Here is a 12,075-nt window from a genome sequence, read left to right on the forward strand (position 1 = left end):
GAGCCCCACTAGTTGCCCCACTAGTTGACTAGGTTTTAATCTAATTTGATCTAACAATAACTTGGTAAGACAAGGTATTCTTTCCTTCTTGCCTAGATCCTGAGCCAGCTTCTCACTAATAGTAAGAGTCAAGAAATGGAATTGCAGTTGAATCTAGCTGTTCCCAAACTGACATGTGTTCTCAAACTAGTTTCCTTACCAATTCCTTTTCAAAGGGGTATTCCCTAGCCTCATTGTGCCTACCTTCCAAGGTAGTTGAGAGAGAAAAATAAATGTCAGAAGCAATTGGGGAAAGAGTAAAGTGTGCACTGAGGCATAATGGGAATTCAGGAAAAAAGGTCAGAGTGTCTTGGGGTAGTCTGAGGGAGGAGGTGGAAATTGCATGAAGCCCCGAGGGATCAATATTAATAATACAGGTTAAAGGGATATGCCTGTAAAGGCATTTGACTAAAAAGGCCATAAAGTGGCAGCATTTCCTGCCCGTCAAGTCTCCAAGGGTTATTTTTTTTTTTTTAATGAGTGGAAAAAAATTTTAAATGTTTCTCCAGTTTTACCACTACCCTTTCTTTCTTGTGTTGCCACCCTCCCAGTGACTTTTATTATGGCATTAAAATATTTCCCAGGCATTATCGCCATCTCTACCCAGTGACAGCATTTTAAAGGGGTGGGTAGTGGTGGCAGTATACAAATAAAAGACGGAGGAACCTCTGAAAATGCAGTTTCAGGACCTCCCAGCCCCACACATCCACATTCCACCTCGCGGCATCGGAAGGCCCATGCAGACGTCCCAACAGGATTCTCCTCCCGAAGTAAATGCTTTCCAATTCCATAACTGCACAAAATGCCCTGCCGGAGTGCAAGGCTCGGCTGTACGGTCGTCACCCTCGTGGCTCTTTGCAGCGGAGAGACTGTTTTCATTATAAGAGGGAGGCCAATTCAGGCCAAGCGAGGGAAATGTGGATGCCATTGGATAATAAGTGAAGGTTTTAATAGGCCTCTGTTGATTTTGACATCTTGATTCCTTGCCCACTGATCTTAAGGTAGTGTAAAATGGTTGGATACATATTTGAAGGAAAGTGCTTTGGACAAACCTCCAGATGACCTCGAAGTTCCCATTGATATGGAGGTTTTGTAGGAATAACTACCATTTCTCAAGTACCTATTATGCATTAGGTTTTCATTTATTTGTTCAATAAATATTAAGTACCTATTCTTTGACAACCGTGGAAGTTATAATAGTGAACAAAATAGTTACTCCTTGCCATTGCGTGGCTCTTGGTCTAGTAGAGAGACAGTCAATCAAATTAAATATATGGTAAGAGCCGTGATGGAGGAGAACTGTAAGGTAGTTGGAGAATAATATCAAAGGAATTGGGCCTACCAGAATGATCAAGGAGCAGGCATTAAATAGATCACATAGTGTGAGGGAGCCTGGCCAGAATGAAGGATCCAGACTTCCAGGAAGGCTGGTTTGGCTTCAGCAGAAGGGTCACACATGAGGGCTGAAGCAGAAGGGCATGCAGAGGAGGGAAGAAGCCAGATCATGCCAAATCTTTATGATAATCCACAATCACAAATCCTCCTCCAGCTCTGGGAGTTCGACCCTATCCTCATTTTGCAGAACAGAAAAATGAAAGTGAAGAATGGGCCTCAGGTCACATGGCAAGTTGGGGCCAGAGGTGGGGTTGGAACTGCATTCTCCACTTTTAGAGCCCGGATTTGCAACCCTTGTTCCCAATGATTGACAACTCTATTTTGACACATTGTCCAGTGGGTGATCTCTCCAAATGACCCAATAAAGACCACTTTATTCTCTGGTTCCAGGGAAGCCACTGCTGGCTGCCCCATGGCAAATGGTGTCTCTCCTGCCATAGGAAAGAACACTGCTGTGCTCTCTCACCTAAGAAAGAGGGCTGCTTCACCCATCAAACTGGAATCCTTGTTTTGGACAGTATTTGCTTTAAAGTTTCCAATCAAAGCCATCCATATTCAGGGCTTCCTTGGATGACTGTGATGATATTTTTTTTTCAGAAAATAAAGTTATATTATTTCATTCACATGGGACTTGTCTTCTTGTTTGTAAAGCAGCAGTAGCAACACTGCTTGTGTGTCATGTAACAAGTGTTCTGCTGAAGCAGGTTACACACATTATTTCATGGTGGCCTCAACGAATCCACCCAACTGGGCAAAGACATACGATTGTTCACTCTTGACAAAGGAGGACCTTGAGGCTCACTTAGTTTAAGTGACCGGCCTCGGGTCACACAGTTTCTAAGTGACACAGGTGAGGTTTGAGTCGAAGAGACCTGATTCCAAAGCCACGTTTTTAACATAATGTTGCCAAAGTTCAACTTCTAAAAGAGAATTAGTGAAATAAAAAATCTCCTAAAAATGCTGCCTGCTAGTATGTACTATAATTCAATAGTAATAATATTGTTAAACAGGGAAGAACTTGTCATATAAAGATTCTCAGTGGCTTCAACACCAATTATGGATGCTTTAGGAAGTAAGTGTGATTTCCCAAATTAAGATATCAAGTTCAAGATGCAGGGTTAAAAAATAAAACAAAAACAGAAATGATGGGCAGCCCAGGTGGCTCAGTGGTTTAGCACCTGCCTTCAGCCCAGGGCCTGATCCTGGAGACCTGGGATCGAGTGCCATGTCGGACTCCCTGTATGAAACCTGTCTCTCTGCCTCTCTCTCTGTATGTCTATCATGAATAAATAAAATCTAAAAAAAAAAGAAAGAAAGAAAAAGAAAAAAAAAACACATTAAAAAGAAAACAGAAATGACTTGCTTCCTAAAGATGAAGATGAAGGATACATATATTTTGGGGCTGTGTGTGTATGTGTGTGTGTGTGTGTGTGTGCTGGGGGTTGGAAAAAAAAACAAATGAGTAAAAGAATTATTCTATTTTGGTAATCTTTCAAAAATTACGTGATTGTTTTTGAAGTTCATACGGTAAGTTGGTGGGGATAGGGAGACCACCTTAAGACACAACCACAGAGGCGCCTGGGTGGTTCAGTCAGTTAAGCATCTGCCTTCAGCTCCCTCATGATCCTGGGGTCCTGGGATGGAGCCCACATCACTCCCTGCTCAGCAGGGAATCAGCTTCTCCCTCTACCCCTGCCCCCAACTTGTGCTCTCTCACTCTCTCTCACTTTCTTTCAAATAAATAAATAAAATCTTTTTTAAAAAAGGACATATCCACACACAGAGAGCTGTTAGTGTCTTTCCAGTGCTGTTTTGTCCTTACTAAAGAAGAAAGGTTTCCCTTCACAGTGCATTTACGTCAAAGTTCTAAACCTTCATCATATCAACCTTGTCAAGTCTCACTTGTTGAAATGAGTGGGATTTGAAAACTCCTGAGTGTGCTACTACATTTTCTATTTATGTTCAGGGAATAGGGCTGTGTGAAAATGAGGTCAAGAGTTGTATGTGTGTATGTGTATAGGGGGGTGACTAGAAATTGAGGGAGAAAGAGCTCTAAATGAGTGAAACTAAACAGATGAATTGTTTCAGGTGGTGGAGGACAGTGGTCTCCATAAAGAGTGGGACAAGGAGTTTGGGAAGAAATTTGTTTTATTTCTTACATTTTAAAATGTTTACTGCCCTATTTAAATTACTCATTACATCAAATGCTAGAGTTTAACTGAAAGAAGCCAATGTCTTTGCTTTCAAACTATATACAAGTAAAATACGACCTTATCTTCATTGAGATAACAATAAGATGGTTCTTGGGGTTTTTTTCTTCTTTTTTCTTTTTTAGAACTCAGCCAGAGACAAAGAAGTTATGAAAAAAGTGAATACTTTCATGAAGATTTCTTAACTTTCAGAAAATGAATTCACCATTTTTTGTCAAATTTGAGAAAATACAATTCTAAAACTAACCCTGATTATGTAAGCTCAAACTATATAATAGAATGACCAGATGCATTTTAGAGGAGGTAGGGATTGTTTATCGAGGGGAGACACTGCACATTTCTATTTCCATAATTCTTAGTTCTTAGTTCTTTTCTCTCTATAACTGAGTACAAGTGAACATCTTTCAGGCTTCCCAAGGAACTTAGATTTTTTTCAAAAAATTTAATTTGGGGAAGATGTCTCTTAAACAGCAAATTTCTTTTTCAAGGAGAGACCAAATGTTTTCTTCTAGTAGTCAGTAGAGGGAGCTGTTGGCATTTGATTTGGCCTCATAACTCGACCTGGAAGTTCCCTTCTAATTAATTCAATGTTTGAAATCAAACCACCGTTTAAATGTAATGATATTAATATGCAAGGATAGACATGTAAACGTGGAGATTTTCCATTCCCATTAAACTTTCTACACAACCACATATTTCTGGTTCTTCTGTGGGCCTCTTTTAGAGAGCTTATGTTATAGAAATGTTGGCTGCTATAAATTAAAGCTGCTCAGAACTGAGTTCATGCACCTAGGCAATGATTCAACATTTCGAAGACTGATTGCAAGTCAAGAAAGAAAGCAGCTTCTTTCTCCTGCTCTATGAAGAAAGAAAGAAAGAAGGAAAGGAAAGGAAAGGAAATGAAGAAAGAAAGAAAGAAAGAAAGAAAGAAAGAAAGAAAGAAAGAAAGAAAGAAAGAAAGAAAGAAAGAAAATGAAAGAAAGAAAGAAAGAAAGAAAGAAAGAAAGAAAGAAAGAAAGAAAGAAAGAAAGAGAAAGAAAGAAAGAAAGGCAAAACAAATATTTGACCTGGAAATAATACTTGAAATTTTCAAAGAAAAATTAGCATGTACTAGGTTTATAATAAATTTGAGGATCTTTAATCCAGGGGGAAGAATTTTCCATAGTTAAATTCTGGGTATATTTGATGGTATCCTTGTGATAAAACACAGTATATTGATTTTTCTTATATTTCCCTCCACCCCAGATTCATGTCCATCGCTGTGGGTTTTTAAAGACTTGTTTCACAGCCTAGTATTGAAAAGATACTTTTCCTTTGTTCCTATTTTTTAGTTAAAATAGATCACTATGTAACAATTTCCAAACACCTCACCGAGTTGGACAGAGAGCCGGGAAGTGATTGTTCTGGTAGCACTGCTTCTCAAACAGCCCAGCCTGGGAGAGTAGATAAGTCCCCCTGGAACGTTGAGGAACATTGGAGAGAGAGTTAGAAATAATCATTCTGATACAACGGAGTTTTTCTGTCCTGAAATGAACAGAAAAATAAACTAGTAGATATTTAAACCAAAGATATTGAAGACCTGAGATTGTACCAAACTTGAAATGGAAAATTACTTGAAAAGATAAATAAGAGAGTGATGTTTGCCTTGATGGGCATTAACAAATGATCACTAAACACACCACCCAATCCTTGCTGATAGACGTAGGATTTCTTCATGTATGTACGCCGCAAACCTAGCAGAGATACAGGGCTCGTTGTGTTCTCAAGAACAGAAAGAAGTGCCATTTTCTGGGGACAGCACAGAACATTGCAATTTGCAGACTGAAGGCTAAACCAAAGTCATTTGCCTTGTTCACAAAAACACCAAGCAGAGCTTCTTGGAAAGAAAAAAAAAAAAAGGTGTTTTTGTATCTGAATGTGGACGGTGTTTTATGCTATTTCCAGGTAGTGTGTGTTCCCTCAAATGGCTCATGCTCCTCCATGTGTCTGGCTTGGTCTATGTTTTGTGTTGATTTCTGGGCCTTGCAATCAACATTAATTTTGCTGCTCTTTCTGAGAGATGTTGTTAGGGGGGAAAATGAGCCACTCGTGCAGGTAGAGTTGAAAGACAAGGAACAAAAGTGCTGGATTGTACTCTTGAGTGCCTCAGATAGCTGAAACAAAAACACCCGAACGCTATTAGACATATAATTTTAGGTGAAATTGGGTTCCATGTGAAGCATTAATTTTAATAGAGACTTTATATATAAGCTCTCGTTTGAATAATAATGTAAAATTAAATTTAAATTGTAAATAACGTCCAGATACTAGTCGTTTCCTGGCTCAAATTCTTTAGCACATATGGTGCTAGCATAAGCTTGTGCCTGTCTGCCTACTCTGGGTAATTTTGCATGCAAATAGTTTTAGTGCCTATGTTGAGGTGCTAAAACGTGTTTAGTACACTTGAAAATATTTGCATTGCAAAAGGAGACTGAATCTCCTGAGGAAAATCAAATTGATATTTTGTATTAAGAGACCACTCTGGGCACTGCATGGCATTCTTCTATGGAGACTTCTGTTTATAGTGCAAGTCACATTTTTAATTGACCTTTAGAAGAGAAGGTCTGGCTCCAGCTTTGCCAGGTTTATAAACCGTCGGATCATCTTCTGGCAGCATTCACCATATTAATCAGTAGAGCAGAGAAAGCTGAGGATAGAATCTACTTGCCTTGGCCGGACTGTAGCCTTTCAGGCCTCAGGTTGGTGGATTGGTAGGATAAATATGTTAATTATAATTAAAAGTTTCAGTTGAAATGTGCCTAACTAATTAGCTAACTAACTAACCAACTAACTCAGGAAAGGCTTTAGCACAGTGAAGCAGCAGTGGATGCTGGGTGTGAGGCCGCACACCCGCTCCCATTTGCTACACTCCCATCTGCTGCATTTACGGGAACCAGTTCGTTAAGAGTCTGAATTGAATCCAAATAAAATGCATTTCTGATGCAAGCCCGATGACTGGTGCCATTCTACGCTGCATTATGTCAAATTAGAGTTCGTTTGGAAAAGAGGTTACAGAGATTTTACCGAAATGTCACATGCGTAGAGCATCGAGGTAGAGTTCTGCACAAAGTCAACATCCGATTTCTAGAAACAAATCAACCTCCTTCCTGATACAGCCCTTATTCACCAAGACCAATGAAAATCTTGGACCCTCTAATCAAGTAATAAGGAAATTTCACGAGGCTTGTTAGGAAGAGGTTTATAGAACTTTCCTCAGAACCATCTTTTCAATGATTGTAGAGAATTTTACTTTATTACATTGACTAATTCAGGTGTAGTAACATCCTTAGAAAATGAAAGTTAAGTTTAGTATCCATGAAGTAAACAGATGATCCAAGGTCTCCAGGAAGAATTCAAATTGTGGGACTTCTCTGTCTGCACCACCTTCCTCGGCGGAGAAATGATGCCAGATGGAATCCTAATACCTCCCATTGTTGTAGAGTGGCTCTATGGCTTCCAGCCCAAGCACCATGCAAGAGATTGCCTATCATAGGTGCTTATATTGGCTGAAACTCTGGAGTTTGATCCAGATTTTCTCCCCATATTTTACCCTTCCACACGTAATATTTTATTCCTTCATCCCTGCCACTTCCCTCAGTATGCAAGGTGCAATATTTTGTGTCAACGTATAGCCATAGACAGGTAGCAGGCAAAAGCCAAAAGGAACTCATTATGAATACAAACCAGGAAGGAGGGGTTGACTCACTATGTTAGTGAAACTCCTGTTTGCAATCTATTTCCTTTAAAGCAAGCTTTAAAAAAAATAGCCCTGTTGTCTGTGGGATCAGCCTGGCACATCAATCAATCCATTAAGTAAGTAAATAAGGCAATAACTAAACAATAAATCATTTTGAATTTCACGCATGCACAAACCTTTTGATACATAAATTACCAGAAAGGTTTAGATTTGGATGCTGCAGCCTCTTTTCTAATGATTTTGCCTAGAAGAGAAAGAACTATTCTAAGCTATGGTGCATTGCTCCTTCTGGTCCTCAGATCGCGGGTTTCTCTGCACCCCTTCGGTGGTTGTGTGTATGATGCATGGCATGGGAGTTGTTTGTGCGCGCGTGTGTGTGTATGTGTGTGTGTGTGTGTGGCGTGTGTGGGGGGGCATGCTGTTAGGGGGAAGCCTCTCACACATTTCTACCATCACAGACGGTGGGCAAACAGCTGTCTCCACAGCTGAGGCCACTGGAACTGCTCGCGCTGCTCCAGTAACTCGAGAGCGCACGGCTGGTCCCTGGATGGCATGGAGCACTGTGCCTGCAGCAAAGCGCCAGAGCTTTCCCGGGGCTGAGCAGGCGGAGACTTTGCCACCAGACACAATAAGCATCTGAAACGGGGTCTCATGAATAATTCATCCTTGGTGTCCTACGAAACAAAGAAATGATATGTTTGCTGGTAGATAACTGTGTTGTGGCATTTGTAAATCTTTTTGAATTTGGAGTTGATCATGTTTCGTGTTGGTAGAGAAATATGTTTTTTTTTTTTCCTACCCTAAAACAAAAAGTTGGGAGTTCAATGCGATAATCTTACAGTGAGGGTCTTCCACGAATAGGATGGATTATACTAATTTGGCTCCTGTTTTAGGAATTTTTAAAAATCTCATTCAGTGAAGAGGGATGTTAAAATGGTTTTACTGCCATAAAATCCAGCAGGATACCCAGCTCTCAAGGAGATTATTATTTTTTCCTTAGTAGGCAACCAGCCCACTTTTGCTAATGCAAGTTTCATTACTGTAGACTAAAAAACAGTGGTGCCTTTAGCATCCCAGGAGAGCATCAGGAGGAAGAATTCTTCACTTTCACTAAAATATTAGTAAAAATGATACTTCAGTGAATTGAGCCCTAAATTGTTTTAGTGACAGTTAAATACCCACTAATTTAACACTAGTTAAATCGGCAATAAAATGACCCCCAACCGAGTTGAGCCAACCATCCTATTTTCGGCACAATAGTTCCGGACCTAATGCCAGTGATCTAGAAGGACCACTGGGTAGACTTTATGCATTTGCATAACAAACACTTCCAGTGTTGTATAAAGTAGCCAGCTACTCAAACTTATCATAATCAGGATTTATAATTAGTATTTGTGTATTCATTTCATTTATTCTTTAATATCTGTGTACTCATTTCCCTGAGAAAAAAAAAAAGATATCGATTTAATAGTTCTTCATTGTCTTTGAAATGACAACCTGGCAAAACAAATCCTGGTGATGTTCTCTGTCATCTCTCCAATAATTATCTCAAATCTGTCATCTATTATTCACTCACGCTTTCTCCGTGACACTCTTCCCCCCACTATCTCCTGTAGTCTCCCTGGCTTTCAGGTTGCCCGGGTATTATTGTGCATCCGTAAACCTCACACAATCTGATATGTCTGGCAGGGAAAGTCAGAAAGAAGGCACATTGATTTCACTGAAAGGAAAAAAAACAAGCAAAAACAAAATATGGATCTGCCAATTATATGCTGGAGTGAAAATACAATTCCTTCTTACTTTCAGGTGAGGGAATTGGCAGTTGGAGTCTGAACTGGTAGGTGGTGAGCCCTCCAAGATAAAGAAGAGTAGTGAATGCTGTGTGAGTGCGTTTGTGTGTGTGTGTGTGGGGGGTGTTGTGGATGCTGGTGTTTGTCATTTGTTTCCTGAAGCTCCGATAATGAACCAGATAGGAGATGCACAATATACAAGCAGGTGATGACTACTTCTCTTTACTTTGGCTGTGTAGGATTAAGGCTGTAAATAAAATTATGGTGGTACGTGTATTGCTTTGTACTTTTGAAAAGGTAATTAGATTTCCAGTGGAGCTAATAACAAGGTAAGTGGTAAGAATGGCCTGGGCCAATGGAATAGCATTAGAAGTTGAGGTGACAGCCTGTTTGACCAAAGGCAAACAAAGCCTACGAGGTCAGAAGCAGAGTCTAATAGAAATGTCCCTCACTTCCCATGGACTGCCTTGCTGCTCCACCACCTCCTGCGCACTTCGGGTTAGCGGGGGGCAGCAGAAGTTGCTCACGCCTCCTCTTTCCGAGCTTCTCGAAGCTTCTTCAGGCTCAGTCAGCTACTGAAGGACACCAAGTCACTATGACTTTCCAGAACATCACCACCCGGGCTTCCAACTTTTGTTTCCAGGATGTAAAAGAATCCTTTACGGGACTATCAAGCAAATCCATACCCCTAATGTAGTATATTATTCCGTTTCAATATATGAGAATGAAAAGGAAATTTAAATAAAAGACATTTAAGGATGTGTGCTGTGATCACACAAATAGTAACCATAGGAAAGAAATGTCAGGAAGTCAATCAACAGCTTAGAACATTGATGATATATTTACAGTTAAAAAAAATGCACACACGCAACAGGGTCTCTGAATAAAAGAGACTTGTATTTCTGTCTCCACCACACTGGAGTTATGATAGACATTTGAACCTCCCTGAATATATTTCCTCGTCTGCAAAATGGGGACAAAAATACATACCTCACAGAGTACTTTTATAAAACCGGAACTAGTGATCTAATATATGTCAAGTGTGGATGGTAGTTTGTAACAGTTGAAGCATGTCTGAGTCACCTGAGAGCTTTGAAAAGCTACCAATGCCCCCTTCCACCTCTGTCCAAATAAATCTGAACCTCTAGGGAACAGGCCTTGGCATAAGAGTTTTTAAATGCCCCCCACCCCCCCCCACCCCCCGGTGATTCCAGTGTGCAGCCAAGGATTTGAACAACTGATGGAAAAGCTTGAAACTGAATGAACTCTCAGTAAATATTACCTAATTCTTCTTGTTCGTGTGATATGAATATTACCTTAGTCAGGACACGGATTTTTATTCCTGAAAGGAATCCTGAGGCCAGTTAATCCATGTTCATGCTTCGAAGGTAAAGAAGCTGAATCCAGGAGGATTAGTGACATGTCCATGGTCATATGGCTAGTGGTAGAAATGAGACAACAGTTCCAGTATTCATCCTACAATACTGCACGAAGTTGCCCTCCCTAGCATAGCTCTTAAGATATCTCAGATAAGGCTGAGCTCCATCTTTCCTTTTTCCTTTTCTCAACAGTATTTTTCCGGCAGTGAAGATATCACTAATGGAAAGGATTACACCCTCAACTCTTGCCTTCATTAGCTTGGCCCTAGTAGCATCTATTCATAGAAACTTTTGAGCAGAAAAACTGAATCCCAGCAATGCTCTGTGTGGAGGGCACATGCATATGTAGTTTGGCTTCTGAGAGTGGATGTCATAATGCTCCTCCATCTCACTGAGCATTTCCTGTGTGATTGATATGGAAAATCTGAGCAATTTACCACAACACAGTTATGAGCCATCATACAGGTGCATTTAATTTTTAATTACTCTTAAAAATGTTTTTAATAATTAGTAGCAATAACCACTAATTGGCACGTAAGCTATTCTTGCACCAGCAGGCAAACTGTAGGTTTACTTCTGTACACCCACACCCAATCAACTGAAAATTGCTTCCATGCTTATTTTATAATTACTGTGCTTAATGCTGTTTGCATTGTTTGGAAGCTTTTATAATTAATTGATTTTTTTTTTTTTTTTACCTCTGAACCTGTACATGGAACAGTAAAGATCAGTCCTTTGCTCAGTAACATCTTATTTACATTGAATTGTGTAGACATACATAAGGTGGAAAGTGATGGGTTTTGTTTTTACCTGCCAAATAGATTTCCTTTGGTTTGACGATAGTGGGACAGATCCCACGTAGAATATGAAACTTCTCTGGCTACCTCCTTGTCTTTCTCCTCAATGTGGTTGCATTGTGGCACAATTACATTTTTAGGCAGATTTTTTCAGCCTCCATGTACCTTTATGTCATCTGCATTATTGATTTCGAAAATATTTCTGGGTAAAGAGCAAACATTTGTGGAACGTCTGTATTCAAGTAAAGGTCATCATAGTTAAAGTTGCATTGTTAGTACGTTGGGCATCATTCATGGATTTATACTTGTGCCTGTAATTGTGCCTTTGATCTGAAAGTGGCAGGAACAGTTAATCACTAAAGAAATCATGAAACAAATTGAAATTATTGGTATGGTAAGCCATTTTAGAAAAAGTGATAGATCTGCCAATGTTTTCATAGTAGTAAATGGCAAATAAAATTTTATGATGAGAGGGGCAAAAGATAAAAATTGCTTTGTAATTGTAGGTCATTATGTACTGGTTATAAACAGAAACTGGATGAAGGCATGGGTATGAATATTGCTCCTTTTATTTATTCTCTCATTCAGCAAACAGTATAAGGAATACGATGTGCCAAGCAATGTGCTAGAAAATGGAAATACAAAGGGAACAAGACATTGTAGGAAAGTGTGGTCTTGGGAGTCAGAAAAAAACGGAGTACGAAAATCTTGATTCCACAACTAAGTAAC

General features: G+C 39.7%; 1 long non-coding RNA gene across 1 annotated transcript in view; it reads right to left on the reverse strand.

The window, feature by feature from the left end:
- The window catches only part of LOC112650308 (uncharacterized), an 89,369-nt gene that overhangs the window by 32,864 nt on the left and 44,430 nt on the right, over positions 1-12,075 (reverse strand). Inside the window, exons 3-5 of the long non-coding RNA XR_007413980.1 lie at positions 11,360-11,548; positions 10,487-10,608; positions 5,016-5,099 (exon numbers count right to left, since the gene is read on the reverse strand). This is a non-coding gene — a long non-coding RNA (uncharacterized LOC112650308). The remainder of the gene's footprint in view (positions 1-5,015; positions 5,100-10,486; positions 10,609-11,359; positions 11,549-12,075) is intronic.

The sequence above is a fragment of the Canis lupus genome, chromosome 11 (assembly GCF_003254725.2).
Source record: "Canis lupus dingo isolate Sandy chromosome 11, ASM325472v2, whole genome shotgun sequence".
Lineage (NCBI taxonomy): Eukaryota > Metazoa > Chordata > Mammalia > Carnivora > Canidae > Canis > Canis lupus.